This window comes from Phacochoerus africanus, chromosome 1 (assembly GCF_016906955.1).
Source record: "Phacochoerus africanus isolate WHEZ1 chromosome 1, ROS_Pafr_v1, whole genome shotgun sequence".
NCBI lineage: Eukaryota > Metazoa > Chordata > Mammalia > Artiodactyla > Suidae > Phacochoerus > Phacochoerus africanus.
In genome coordinates this window covers 108,795,365-108,810,758 of record NC_062544.1, presented here as the reverse complement: position 1 = coordinate 108,810,758, position 15,394 = coordinate 108,795,365, and positions in this window count along the sequence as shown.

The following is a 15,394-nucleotide window of genomic DNA, read 5'->3' as shown; positions in this document are numbered from 1 at the left end:
CATTCATATTGGTGTCCAAAAGGGGGGTCATTCTTAAGCTTGGGGCAGACAAGAATTTTAATCATAATGCATGTTTCTTTCAGAGATAATCAAGGAACCTAATTTAGGCTACAGCAACTTATTAAAATCTCCAGTTCTCTACTCTCCAGCACCTAAATACTTATTCACCCTTCTGCTCCAATGAAACTCTCTCATCCATGCTGTCTTTTCCCACCATCTTGGTCCTTGAACTCTTCTCTGTGAATGCATTTCCAGGCAATGTGTTCCTTTTACCTTTTCCACAGTCCTGCTATGCTAAGCAGCCTTGGGAGTTCTTGCTATGCCTTGACTGCGTTTTCTGTGATAATTAGTCCACATATTTTTTCTTTCAATCTTTAAAGCAGGAGAAGGGGAAAAGTGACCTGAGAAGAAACAAAATCTGAATAGTCCTATATTTGTAAGACAACTGAATTTATAATTAAGGGGAAACAAGCTCACCACAAGAACACTCCCTGCTCAAAAATTTAAGAAAAGGAATGCTCGCTGTGGTGCAATGGGATTGACAGAGTCTCTGCAGCATCAGGAAATAGGTTTGATCCCTGGCTGGCACAGTGGGTTTAAGGATCTGGTGTTGTCATAGCTGCAGCATAGGTTGCAGCTGTGGCTAGGATCTGATCCCTGACCTAGGAACTCCATAGGCCATGGGGTAGCCAAAAAAAGAAAAAAAAGAAAAAAGAAGGAAGTAATAACATGAATTTTTTGTTGTTGTTGTTTTTGGTCTTTTTGCCATTTCTTGGGCTGCTCCTGCAGCATATGGAGGTTTCCAGGCTAGGGGTCGAATCGGAGCTGTAGCCGCTGGCCTACACCACAGCCACAGCAACTCGGGTTCCGAGCCGCATCTGCAGCCTACACCACAGCTCATGGCAACACCGGATCCTTAACCCACTGAGCAAGGCCAGGGATTGAACCTACAACCTCATGGATGCTAGTCAGATTCGTTAACCACTGAGCCACGACAGGAACTCCATGAATCTTATATCAACTCTTTAAAAAATAAAAGAGGACATATTTCATTTTATGAAGCTAGCATATCTCACCTAACACATTACAAAAGAAATACAGACCAATATCCCTTAGAACCTAGACATAAAAATCCTTAACAAAATATTGGTAAATCAAATTTAACAATATTTAAAAAGATAATGTTTTATGACAAAGTGAAGTTTATTCCAAGAATGCAAGATTTATTTCACATTCAAAAAGTAATCAGTGGATATATTAGTTATCTATTGCTGCATAAAGCAGTCACCCCAAAAATTCAGCATGCTAAAGCAATGAGCATTTATTATCTCACTGTTTCTGTGGGTGAGGAATCCCAGGGCTATTTAATTGGGTTTTTAAGCACAAGGTCTCTTGTGAGGCTCCAGCTGAAGGCTCAGCCAGGATGGGAGTCTCATCTGAAGCCTTGACTGAGTGAGATTCTGCTTCAAGATCACTCATGTGGTTCTTGGCAAGATTCAGTTCTTTATGGACTATTGGACGGAAGCCCTTAGTTCTTTGGCTAATGGCCAAAAGCTTTTCTGGGTTCTAGGAGGCCATGGGGGCTTCTCTCTCCACAGGGAAGCTGGCTTTCCTCAGAGCAAGTGAAGGAAGGAAGTCACCCATGATGGAAGCCACAGTCTTTTTATAACCTAGTCTCAGAAGTGACATGCCACTACTTCTCCTGCCTTGTGTTCTTTGTAAGTGACTCACTAAGTCCAGGTCTTTCTCAAGGAGAGGGAATTTCACAAAGACATGAATACCAGAAAGAGGGGCTTACTGAGGACCATCTTAGAGGCTGCAAACCACATTGTGGTTCAAGCCATTAAAAATCAGAATAAAGGAAAGGAAACATGATCATTTAATGAATGAAGAAAAAGTGTTTGACAAAATTCAACACCCATACATAATAAAAGAATTATTAATAGAAGACAACTCTCTCAACCTGGTAAGGGACATCTGTGTAAAATCTAAAGATAACATCATACTTAATGATGAAAGAATGGATGATTCCCCCTAAGAACAGGAATAAAGAAAGGAAGTTCACTCTTAACATTTCTATTCACCATTGTACTAGAGGTCATAGCAAGTTCAATAACACAAGAAAAGTAAAGAGAAAGTATATATATGGGACAGGAAGAAGTAAACCATCTCTATTTGTAAACAATATGATTATATATGCAGAAAATCCTAAGGAATCCTTTTAAAACTTACTAAAACTAACAGATGAGTTTAGCAAAGTCACAGAATACAAGGTTTAGATATAAAAATGACTTAGAGTTTTATACACTATCACAAACAATTAGAAGATTAAAGATTTTAAAATGCTATTTATAATAGCATAAAAACATACAATATTTAGGAATAAATTTAATGACAGATGTTTAAGACCTCTGTTGAAAAACTACCAAAAAATTCAGAGCAAATTAAAGATTAATGGACTGAAAGAGGAAGGCAAATCACATGATCATTTTAACAGAGGCAAAAGGAGTCTTTAACAAATATCAGGAGTTCTCTTGTGCCACAGTGGGTTAAGTATCCAGTGTTGTCACTGCAGTGGCTCTGGTTACTTTGGTGGCCTGGGTTCCATCCCTGGCCCACGTATTTCCACATGCTGCAAGTGTGGGCCCCCCCCCCCAATTTTTTTTGACTCTTATTTATGATCAAAAATCTGTTTTGAAAACTAAAAAAGGAATCCCTTAAATGTAGCTGTCAAAAAACATATATGTTCAGTTATCTACGGGTGGATGAAAAATTACCCCAAAACACAGTGACTTAAAGCCCCAACAATTTATATTTTTCATGACTCTGGGTCCTGAATCTGGACAGTGTTCAAAGCTGGGCGGTTTTTCTGTTCCACATGGCATTGGCTGGGGTCACTCACTCACGGCATTCAGACCGTGGCTGGGCTAGGTGGGAAGGTCCCAGAAGGTTTCACCCACATCTAGTACCTCAGGCTTCTCCCCCTGGCCTCTCCCTCTCCACATGGCCTCTCATCACACTGGATTACGGAGCTCCCTTATGGCACAGGGCAACCTCCCAAAGGCATAGCATCAGTTCCAGCACATTCTGTTGGTCAGCCAAGCCAGAGGCTAACCCAGAATCAAGTGGAGAAGGAAAGAAACCACAGCTCGTGATAGAAGGACATGAGGGATGGAGTGGCAGGAATTGATAGTGACCTTCTCCGAAAGCTATCTACCACAGAAATGGATAAAAAGATGAATGACTAAATGGTTTATAACTTTCCTTCTGACTCTCACTCTGGTGAAAGAAACTAAGCCCCACACTCCTGCTCCTTTTTTAGCCTGTCTTTCTTAAAGGAGAGCATAAACTGGTGACAGGTTTTTATACGTATTTCCTGATCTGTATAAAATCCAGGTTGCTGTTAGCTTAATATAAAGTGGCTGACAACTTCTAGCATCTTCCTTTAGTGTCCTTTTACTTCCTCCTGTCCCCTCCTGCCTCTTCTCTCATTCAGTGTCTTATTATTCTCTTCTACCAAATTCAAACCTAAGACTAGAATCTCTCATTTTAGGGTGAAGATGCTATTTTCACCTTCTCCACATTTCAGGATCCAAAGAAATGAGCCTGTAGCAGTAAAAGGTCCCCAGTCTGGGAAGACTGTTTTACCGAACTGTGACCTTCCCACAGAGCCCTAAAGTTTTATCCTGCTAACAAGTCTACGTCCTCCATTTGGAAGGCCAACCCAATTATTACATGGACTGCTGGGCCTTAAGCCTCAGTTGTTACTCTCTGGCTTGGCTTGAATTCCCTGAGTATCCTTTGATAGCTCTGTAGCTAAATCAGAGTAGAGCTTTTATGCTATCCCATAAACCCAAAGCCCCATTCTGCCTAACAAGTCAGGTGCACACAATACAAACACTCTAACAAAGGGGGAGTCTGGGAGAGTCAAGGCCCTTTCTTTTATACATAAAAGAACACAGCCCATTCCAGGAAGCCAGTGACTCAAAACCAATGCAGAAACCAATGTAGGATTCCGTCCATGTATAGGATTTTTCTTCCTTAAAAGGTGGTGTATAAAAAGGACAAACTAGCAATATTTCCTGGAATTTGGAGCCCAGACAATGCTTTGAGGTTTCTTTACCCTGGACCTTCTGAAAAACGTCCCTTGGTGCTGGAGGAGAGGAAGAGACACCCTGGGAGTCATGTTTGCCCACAACATTTCAGCAAATGCTGGAGAGTGACAACACTGACTATGTTTTGTTGAAGAGTGTGTGTGTGTTTGTGCGCACGTGCACACACGCACACCCTGATGCCCACGGCTTTAATAACGCCCTCATTCCTTCGTCTTGTAGAAGAGAGGAATAAAACATAGTTTGAGAGCTAGAAGAGACATTTGAGATCACACCTCCTCATTAACAAATGAGTAAACAGATGCTGGACAAGTAGAGTAAGCCACCTGAGGTCACACTGATTGGAACTGGGGCAATAGCAATAGGCAGGTCTCCAGTCTTCTGGCTGGAGAGTTTGTGCATCACTTAAACAGAGATAGACACTTGTTAACACACCACTGTGTGCTTGGGTACAGGGAATTTGATCAAAATGAGCTTGACTTAGCAGACTCTAGAACGATGCCACTAGCACATGCGGCTTCTGAGCACTTGACCTGAGGTTAGAGCAACTGAGTAATCAAAAAAAAATTGGGGTGGAGGCATGCATGTGGAAATTCCCGGGCTAGGAATCCAACCTGCACTACAACAGTGACTGAGAAGTGCAGTGACAAGGCCAGATTCTTAACCTGCTGAGCCACAAGGGAACTCTGAGAAATCAAATTTTAAATTTTATTTAACTTGAATTAATTTAAACGCAGGACTTCCCATTGTGGCGCAGTGGTTAACAAATCCAACTAGCATCCATGAGGACTCGGGTTCGATCCCTTGCCTCGCTCAGTGGGTTAAGGATCTGGTGTTGCCATGAGCTGTGGTGTAGGTTACAGATGTGACTCAGATCCCGTATTGCTGCTGCTGTGGCGTAGGCCAGCAGCTACAGCTCTCATTAGACCCCCTGACCTGGGAACCTCCACATGCCACAGGTGCAGCCCTAAAAAAGACAAGACAAAAAAAATTTTTTTAATATAAATGTAAAAGCCATACCTGATTCAGTTACTTGGAAACTTCAAGTCTATTTGGAACAACTTAGATATGTGTATTTATATAAATTTTATGAAATATAAAATATAGATCAAGTATTGCCAATGAAAATACAGTGATTGACTAGAGATGTACTATAAGTATAAAAGATACACTAGATTTCAAGGACAGTGTAGGAGTTCCCACTATGGCACAAGGGGATCAGCGGCATCTCTACAGTGCCAGGATACAGGTTTGATTCTTGGCTCAGTACAGTGGGTTAAAGGATCTATTGCTGCAGCTGTGGCACAGGTTACGACTGCAGCACAGATTGGATCCCTGGCCCAGAAACTTCATATGCTTCAGGGCAGCCAAAAAATAAAAATAAAAAAATAAATAAAAGAGAAGAGGGAAAAAAAGAATCTATTAGTCTCCTCTCTTGCTCCTTAGGCGCCCACATCCTGAATGCATTTTCCCAGTGATCTCTCCTTGTCTGCTCCTGAGAAACACATCTAAGCAGATGCAATCAAGGGCAGAGTCACATGTGTTATCTGCATATGATTTGCCAAAATTTGCATGTAATTAATTGGCTTCTGTCTGCACAATCTAATCTCTGGCTATTTGATGTTAATGCTGAAATTAAGCTATATAGGAAGGTCATTCCCTCTGCCTCCCTTAATTGATCTTTCTGGTCTCCCTTCCCAGCTGGCAGCCTTGCCCTGGCAAGCGAGGAGTCGGAGGCTTCAGAGGGGTGAGGAGATGCTAGATGAGAGGGGTAATGGGCCAGGAATGGAATGCTTTGTTGTTATAACATGAGGAGTAGCGTGTGTGCAAAGGGGTCAGACCAGGCTGAGGGCAAGGGTATCCTTGTGATGTGTCCAGACTCAGCTGACTTGGGCCTGGAAGTCTGCTCCACCCAAAGCTTTCAGCTGGCAAGACTTTGCAGGTAAGAAAAGATCAGGGATCAGTGAGGTGGGTTGACATCCTACTGGGAAAAAAATAGCACAGAACAGAGACTGGGAATCCAACAGGAATCAGGGCCAAAGGCAGGCAGGAGATATCTGAGTGCCCCAAGAACGCCTACAGAAGTTTCAGAGACACCAGGTGGTCTATGATAAATAGGGTGGATTTTCAAGATGATTTTAATAAAATCCAAAATGACTATTTGATACAGCACATTGAAGGATCTCGGATGGGGACAGGTTGATCTGTTCATTACAGAGGATCTCCCAAGCCGTGGATTTCCATCTAGCTGGTGGCACCTTCCTCCCAAGCATGGCACCCTACCCATTACTCTCATCATCCTCTCAGGCCACACAGCTCCTCCCATCTGCTGGTCCTCTCTGGGACAGCCCAGCATCTTCCATCACCCTTATCCCCTATGGCAGCACCCAGCACCTCCCTTCCCTACCATGTTGTAGTAAAAGGCAGCCTGAGGCTGCCTGATCACCCTCCAGGAGTCAGAGAATGTGGGCTGGGGTATGGAGGTGGGAGCAGCACATTCTGGCCCACACAGCAGGCATGGTCTTGTGCACAAACAGACACAGTTGCATTTTAGCAAGTCATACCCATATAGCATGATGTCCTAGGTGGAGCTTGTTATACTCCAAGCACGAAACACCGTTAACTTCACACTTTGCCTTGCCAGCCTGCAAGGTGCCAGACGGATGCTTGCCTGACGCTAAAGATGGTCACCACGAGCCCAAACACTCCTGTGCTTGGCTTACATTTTCTGTCTGGCATCTAGAAAATGCTTCTTGCAAATCAGTCCCTTCAAGGAGGCTGAAGACCCTCAGGTAACATTTTAAAGCAGCTGTGCTCTCAAGTAGCTTTGAATGTGCCAAAAAGAAACCCAAAACCTCACAAAAAGTAATTTCAGCTCCTATACTTAGTTCCCAAACACCAGTACTCTAAAAATCACACAAAAATCACCTTGAGAGGTATTTGAAAATACAGATGCTAGGTCTTCAGCCCCTGGGATTCTGATTCCACATGTCCCCGGTCAGGCATGACATCTGTGTCACTAGGGCTGTGATGTGCAGCCAGGGCTGAAACCCACTGACTGGAACTATGGCAAAAAGGAGAAGGTCTGTACTTGAGTCTGTTGCCACCCAGATATCACTTGCAAATGGGCAAAGATCTCCAGAAACAAGGCTCCCAGGTAGGGAAGGGTTGCATCTCCATCCAAACAGTACACAGATTTGACAGGATGCAACAAATCTGTGTGCTGTTTATGCAGTATGAAGCTACGAATGTACTGCATATGCACTGTGAACGCTAAAGCAGGTAGCATACCGAATCAGCCGCCTATTGGAGACCCAACCATATATCTCCCTTCCTCCAGGAGTTTTGATATAAGGGGAGCTTATCTGCCCACCCCATCCCCTGCCATTTGTGCATTTAATTTTTCATTAACCATTGTGAGTAAAATTAATAATGAAGCCTGTGTTGCAGGAAGGTCTATGTCTCTTGTATATGAACCTTGTCAAAACAGGTACCAGGCATCCTCAGGAAGACCCAGGATTTATGTCAGATTCCTTATTAAAGTGTAAGAGGAGAAACAGAGTCTGTACAGTTCTGGTTTTGTCTGAAACTGTCAGGCCTCTTCAACGTTACCTGGGTTGTTACCATGCTCTGATTAGAAGGCTACCCATCCCTCCCACTGCTCAGCCCAGTTTAATTAACACCTTACCTTCAGTCCCCAACATCCCTTTAAACCTCTGTTCTCTGCCTGGATAGACTTTTACACCTGTCTTAGCAATTCCAGGAGAGATGCTTTGAAGTGCCTTTTCAAAATCCTGTTAATGATCTGGTAATTATTGTGGTGACTTTTCAATGAAGTGTGAAGTGCTCGGCTAACTGTCAGCTAAAAGAATTCCCAAGCACCTGGAAAGAAGGACACAGGAAGAGAGAAAGGGAAAAAAACCCTGAGTCCAAGTCTGTACTAACACTCAGGGGCAGCCCCAACTGGCCCAGGAAGGTGTCCCACATAAATGACCCTCAAATCCCCACCAGGACCCTAGAAGGCAATGCCACATCCTGGGGCTGGCTGCAGGGAGGGGTTGCATTCTTGCCCAAGGATGCCAACACTGTCCACCGGTCCCCCCAGCCCCCACCAAGTGGGACACCTCCCTTCCTTTCACAATCCACATTCGTTCTAAGCAGTCAAGGCTGCCATCCAGACAGGCTTGGTGAGAGCTATTGATGTTTTTCTCCCTGCCCTTCGGAGCCCAGCAGCCAGCAGGGGATCTGATGTGGTCCAGCTGTGCTGAGCACTCCCCACATGTGGAAGCCCAGCATACCTCCCATCTCCACACCTGTGCTCCCCAACATCTTGCTTCACTTGTCAGAGTAAAAGGACCACCCCGGGGACCAAGAAAGGATGTTGAGTCTCTCACAGCCCGATGACCTCTTATAACCGAAGAGGCTGCAACACTCGTCAGAACATCCAAACTGGCCTGAGTTCTCAAAGCATCTGAGCTGGCCCTTCCTCTCTCTCCCCCCACAAAAGAGAGACAGTCCCAAGGGAGAAGTGAAGTGCCAGCTTCAAGGACGCATCTGCCTGTGGATCCTAAGGAGCAGAGGACATCATCTAGCACATGCCCCTTATTGATACAAAGGAACTAGGGTAGGTGACGTGACGTGCTCAAGATGGAAGGATCACCAGGGCACACTGGCACAGGACTAGAACCAGGTCCCCTGGGGCTTCTCCACCTCTTTCCTACCAGTGCCCACCATGAGTTGGAGGCACTTTGATATTTTTTTTTTCTTTTTGTCTTTTTAGGGCCGTATCCACGGCATATGGAAGTTCCCAGGCTAGGGGTTGAATTAGAGCTACATCTGCTAACCTACGCCACAGCCACAGCAATTCAGGATCCAAGCCAAGTCTGCGACCTAACCCACAGCACACGGCAACGCCAGATCCTTAACCACTGAGCAAGGCCAGGGATAGAACCTGCATCCTCATGGATACTAGTAAGATTCGTTTCCACTGAACCACGATGGGAACCCCACCTTCATATTTTCACATGCTGACTTGACCTGGCTCCCCCACCCCCAGCAGAGAGCAAGGGCCTGAGGGAAGAGGGTCAGGGAGGCCATTTGTCCCCTTGGCCATCTCTGACACGCCCTCAGTACAGTGGTAATTAAGTACAGCTGCCAGTGGGTTGACTGATCCCTGACCTGGCTTCTGGGACCCGACTTTAAAAGCTGCTAGTCCAGCCCTGCTCCTGATGCTGCTCCCCATCCTGGCACCATGGAAGCTGCCCTGGTTAGTTGCTGGAAATCATCTTTCCAAGCCATGGAAAGATCTAGATCTCTTGAGTTAAGCAAACCCAGCTGATGGGCAGTCTGGGATCCCCTTCTCCTCTTCCCTGGAGAAACTGGGAAGCAGATGCCCCCGGCATAAACATACTTATGTAACTTTTTCCATCTCCAGGAGTAATGCTATAATAATAAGTGACAAGATGGAGAAAACACTGTTCACCAAAATTCCAGTATTCCATGTATACAAAAGAAATGTTCCAAGCCAGTGGTTCTCAGAGTGTGGTCCCCAGACCAGTGGCCTCAGCATCCCCTGAAAATCACTCAAGACTCTGTTAGACATGCAGAATCTTAGGCCCTACTCCTGCTCTGCTGCATGGGAACAGTTAGGGGGTGCCTCCAGGGGATTCAGGCACAGTTAAGGTCTGGGAAGTCAATTTTGGTGGAGATGGGAAAGGTCTGGAACATGCTTCAGTGGCAAAAACCAGGGCTCAATGGCCTTATAAAGAGGGAGGGTCTGATTCCCTGCATGGCTCAGGTGAGCGGACTCCCAGGATGCACTGGGAGGCAAGAGCTGGGGAAGAACTAGATTACTCTTCACCACAGAGGGGAGGGCTCTGAGGATCCCTGAGGAAGTCAAGAGGGGAGGAATGTGAATACACTGAGGCTGGGTGCTACGTGGGAAAAAGCAAGAGAAGGTAAGCCCCGACCTTCCTCGCCCCGCCCATAACAGGGAGTATCTTGAGACATTGTCAGTGGAATTCCAGGCCTTATGCAATGTGGCCTCTCCCCAAAACACAAAGCATCAGTGAAGATTATACAAACCACCAAAGTGCTGGGGGATCTATACTCTGGACACCATGAGGGGCTAAATTCTGCATGGTGGTCTTGATGTCATACCTAGCATGAAATGCTCCGTAAACAGAATTGTCATGGCTGCACACTCCTTCATAGTGAGAGCATTTCTTTCTTTCTTTCTTTTTTTAGGGCCACACCTACAGCATATGGAAATTCCAGGCCAGGGCTTGAATCGGAGCTGCATCTGAGACCTAAACCACAGCAACAGCAACACTGGATCTGACCTGCATCCACGACCTACACCACAGCTTGTAGCAAGGCTGGATCCTTAACCCACTGAGCAAGGCCAGGGATTGAACCCATATCCTCACAGAGACAACATAGGGTCCTTAACCTGCTGAGCCACAACAGAAACTCCAAAAGTGCTTTCTTTCCTTGGAATAATGTTAGGAGTTCAAGGAGTAGAGCCAGGCAATTTGGAGGCTGTGAGGAGAGGAAGTAGAGGGGATTCCCAGTAAGACAAAAGCTGTGCATGGGCTGAGAGCATTTTGAGTGACAATGAGAGAGCTGACAGGTAGCTGCTGCATGTATTTGGTTGCAGGTGTCAGATATGCATCTCTTGCCCACTTCCAGTTTCACAACTGTGCTTCCGAGCTCACAAGGTGGTCAGAACAGGGGCAGCGCAGGCTTCAAGTCCCACACAATCTAGGGTCTCAAACAATAATGTCAAGCTTTCTGGCATCTTTTAGCTCTGTTGTTGGTTGTTCCTTCCTACTACAAATAGGCTGTGTGCAGGGAGAGGAAGGAGGAGGGGGTAGAGGAAGGGGTGGGTGGAGCTGTAGACATCTCTAGTCTTCCTTCCTCCCAGCTAGGGATGCCAGAGGAAAAAGATGCCTTCTCTGGCCCAGCTTCATGTATCAAATCCCAAGGAAGGTCTCTGATTGGCTGGCTTGGGTCACATGCTTCTTCCCTGCACAAATCATTGTGGTTAGGTGGGTGGGGCACTATGACTGGCTATGGCTGGTTCACAAAACCCTCACTGAAACCAGGGGCCAGATACTCTTAACCATGCGGATTTGGTCCTGTTCCCTAAATCCATATGGCCCCACCAGAACCATATGGATTTAGGGAGCAGAAAACACCCAAGAGAAGGGATATCCTTTGCAGAAGAAAGTGGCAGACAAAACCACAGATATTCACTATCTGTATTGTTTTGTACCCTGGCAGCTACTGTTGATCCATCACAACATTTCCCCCTTGAGCCGAGATTAGGCCTCAGAATCCTTCTTAACACAGCACTCAGGCAACAACTCCCAGCCGATTCAAGTTAGCCTACAAAAGTGATTTGCCATTTTGGAGCTTAAAACAAGAGACCAGACCACTGATAAACAAGAGACTAAAGTGAATTGGATTTAAGGAAGGTGTAAGCCACAGGGGTCAGCTCAGAACCCTAACGAGTCCCCTCCAGGAGATGCCCACTCAGGGGACTGCAGGTGACTGCAGGGGACTGCAGGTATCGGTCTCTGAACAGTGAGATGGCTGGGCCCTGGTGGAGTATGGGAGACTTGCTGTTTGTCTATGGGAGGCCAAATGTGTTTTCTTTCCATTACCATCACTCAAAAGTGAGTTGCAAGTGGGCAGCATAGATTTCTGGGCTTTTCCCATTAAATTTCCACAGGCATTTGGCTTTAGGCGAAGTCTGATCCCTCCCACCTGTGTGCTCTATTGCTTAGTTAACATCCAGCCAGAAGGGGTGAGCCATGCTGGGCTAGGATGTACAAGGCTGGGACCACAGGCACTGGGTTCTTCCCTGGAGAGGCCCACAGCTCACATCTCCCAAGCGCACAGGGCAGAGCAAACTCAGGTACAATTGGGATGGAGACAGCCATTGAGAGGACTAGCCTGGGTGGTAAGGACAAGCCGCACAGGCTCTGAGTAGTCCTGGTACAGAATTTCAAGCAAGTTGTCACATGGGGATTCTGATACCATGCAAGGGACTGCAAGGGTTTGGCCAACAGCCCAGGTACCAAGAAGAGGCATGACCTGATGGCCCCAGTGGCCTCACTTGGACAGTGGGCTCCAAGTTCCTGCCTGTTTCCACGGACTTCTTTAGGATTTAAGGCTGGGATTGGTTCAGTCCTGGCTTCCCACCCACATCCAGGTCTCCTGGGACCTGACCCAGGTTCTCAGCAAAGCTGGAGGGAGCAAGGCTTAATTGCCTCAAAATGGAAGCTTGCCAAGTATGCCAACACTTTCAGCCGATGCAATCAATCCTCCATCCTGTAAATAGAGTTAGAAGTGCGATTCCGGCAATTACAAAGCCCATCATTTTCCTCTTCTTCTCGAAGTAAATTAGAAAGGCACTTTGCTCTCTCTGTAACTGGACCTCATTTTTCAAGGGCAGCTGTAAAAGCACTGTAAAGGACTTTACTTAGAGAGGTGCCATGTTTGATGGCCACTTGGCCCAGAGTCTTGGCTTCCAGTCCTGGTTTTGCTGCCAACCAGAATGCAATCTTCTGCAAGGCCAGCACCCATCTCTGGGCCTTAGTTTCCCCCTTTATAAAATACGGAGCTTAGAGTGAGTGGCCTCTGTGATCCCTTCCAATTCTCATGGCCACTGGAATCCAAGCTTACCTGATTGCTAAGGATGGCTCCATGTAGTCAGGGGTATAGCTTCTCTTAAGTCAAGAGCCATCCTCTCTATTTCCCACACACAATGATGAACCCTTGCGGGTGCAAATACACCTATTGCCACAGCAGTGTAAGAACAAAGGAGCAGCCACATGCGCAAGTTTCTGCAACCCAAAATGGCAGCCACACTCACCAAAGGCTGACCCTGTGCAGGCCCTGACCAGACTGTTTTGCAATAAGAATCTCATTTAAGCCTCACGAGGGAGCAGATGTTGGGCTCATCTCACAGACAAGAAACTGAGACATGAGTTAAAGCATTATATTGAGTCCAGGTCTGTCCAGCTCCAAAGGCCACGGTCATGGTCACAACTCTCTTAAAAGCCCAAATCTGGGGATTTTAGTAGAAAAAGAACAGATAGACCAAGAAGCCACCTCAACATAAAGGGAATGCCAGGCAGGACAGTTGAGTGACTGTGCATGCCCAGGTGAGTGGCAGATGTCCCCAGGCACATGGAGGGGGTGGTTAGAAGACATGAAAACTTTGACAAATGTGTTCCAATGTTCCTGGCTTTCTCTAAATGGGCTCCTGCTTCTCCTGTCTCCTCCCTACCTCTGGAAAGGGAACGCCAACGATTTCTTTTGAAGGGAGTCTCCGGTGCTGTTTCGAAGCAGCAGGAAGGAAATTTTTATGATACTGGTTAGTGGTTGACAGGAAACATTCAGCTACCTTGGCTATGATGACCCAGCTCTATCTCCCGCATTTGCCATATTGAAATCTCAGGATTTACAATTGGAAATGCTAAATGACATTTTAATTTTTTATAAGATGGATACAAGAATCACAAAATATCATTTGCTTTAGGGTTGTCTTTCCAAAAGAAATTAAACCAGCATCAAAGTTTTAGAAACACATATCACCATATTACCCCCTACCAAATGTTTTTAAAGGATAATTTCAGCTAGATTCATCTGACAGATACTCATGTGACGGTTTTTTCACAGAAACTACTCTGCTGTCTCCATCAGTGTGGTTTAGTCAATATCTCTTGAATACTTCTCCAAGTAACTTGTGACTACATTATCTTAGAATCCGTCAATGTCATACCTGAAGGCCCCCAGGTATCTCAGGAGCTCCAGGCTGGATGTCTGTCCAGCTGAGCAGTCCTTGACAAATCCCATGTTCTCAACCACCATGTACGGGGCACCTGCTCTGTACCAGTGCCCTGGTGGCCCTGGAGGCAGAGCAGTGGATGTGGGGAACCACAACCCAGGGCTCCATCTGTAAGGATGCACCTTATTGGGAAAACACCCCCAAGAATTTCAGTACTGGTGGAATTCATGAATTGGGGCCAAGCGCAGCCTAGAGAGAATTGGAACTCAGGAAGAGAGGCAGATGATCCATCCTTTGCCAGAGGCCCAGCCACCCAGCACCTGCTTCCTCATCATTAAAATAGGACGACAGGGGTGCCCGTTATGGCACATCAGTAACGAACCTGACTCGCATCCATGAGGACACAGGTTCAATCTCTGGCCTCCCTCAGTGGGTAAATGATCTGGCGTTGCCATGAGCTGTGGTATAGGTCTCAGATGTGGCTCAGATCCCAAGTTGCTGTGGCTGTGGCTATGGCCAGCAGCTACAGCTCTGATTCAACCCCTGGCCTGGGAACTTCCATATGCCATGAGTATGGCTCCTAAAAAAGACAAAAAAAAAAAAAAAGAAAAAAGAAAAACCAGGAAGATAACCTCCAATTCACAAGGTTATTGGTGACAGTGGGGGCCACTTAGCAGGCTATAATTAAGAATGAGGTTGTCAGACCAGGTTTGAATTTTGGTTCCACTACTGTGGTTTTGAACAAGGGACTTAAACTCCCTGAGCCTCAGTTTCCCTCATCCATAAAATGGCCACAGTAATCTTTTCCTCAGGAGACTATGGTGGGATGCACTTCACCTGCTTGACACAGAGCCTTCAGCGAAGTAAGTGTTAAGGGGCAGTTATCATCTGATGAAAGTACCGCTGCAAGGTCAAGCCCAGGATTTCTGTCCCCTTCAAGTTATTTCATACAAGTATCACCCAGGCACCATTTTCATCCTCCCTGCCCTCTCTTAGATCCTCTCCATCTCTCCATAACAGCAAAAGCTTCCATTTCCTCAAAACCTCTTTGCTGAAACCTTACCAGAAGCTCAGCGTGATGTTTGGGTCTCTGGAGAGAAAAGAAATACCAGCAGGGGCCCAGTCCACCATGCACCACGGGCAAACAACGAACGCACCAGACATAATTAAGTCCTAGGAACAGCTTGAGCTGGCAACAGCCGCCTTGTCCCAAGGCAGCCCACGATTAATTGCCAAATGAATTGTGCGGGCTGTAATTGCTGCCCGAAGTGTAAGGAGGGAAAGCTCCCTTCCCACCACAGTGGTCAGAAAGGGTAAATGTCCACACCCTGGGGGTCTGGCTGAGACACCCGGGGAGATCACAAAGCAGCGCGGAAGCAGAGGGCACAGGACTACCCAGCTCTAATCACCCGAACGAACACTGAGGGCGACCAGCCCTCCCCTAGCCTCCACCACAGAGGCCCAGCACCTCAGCTGCTTCTGT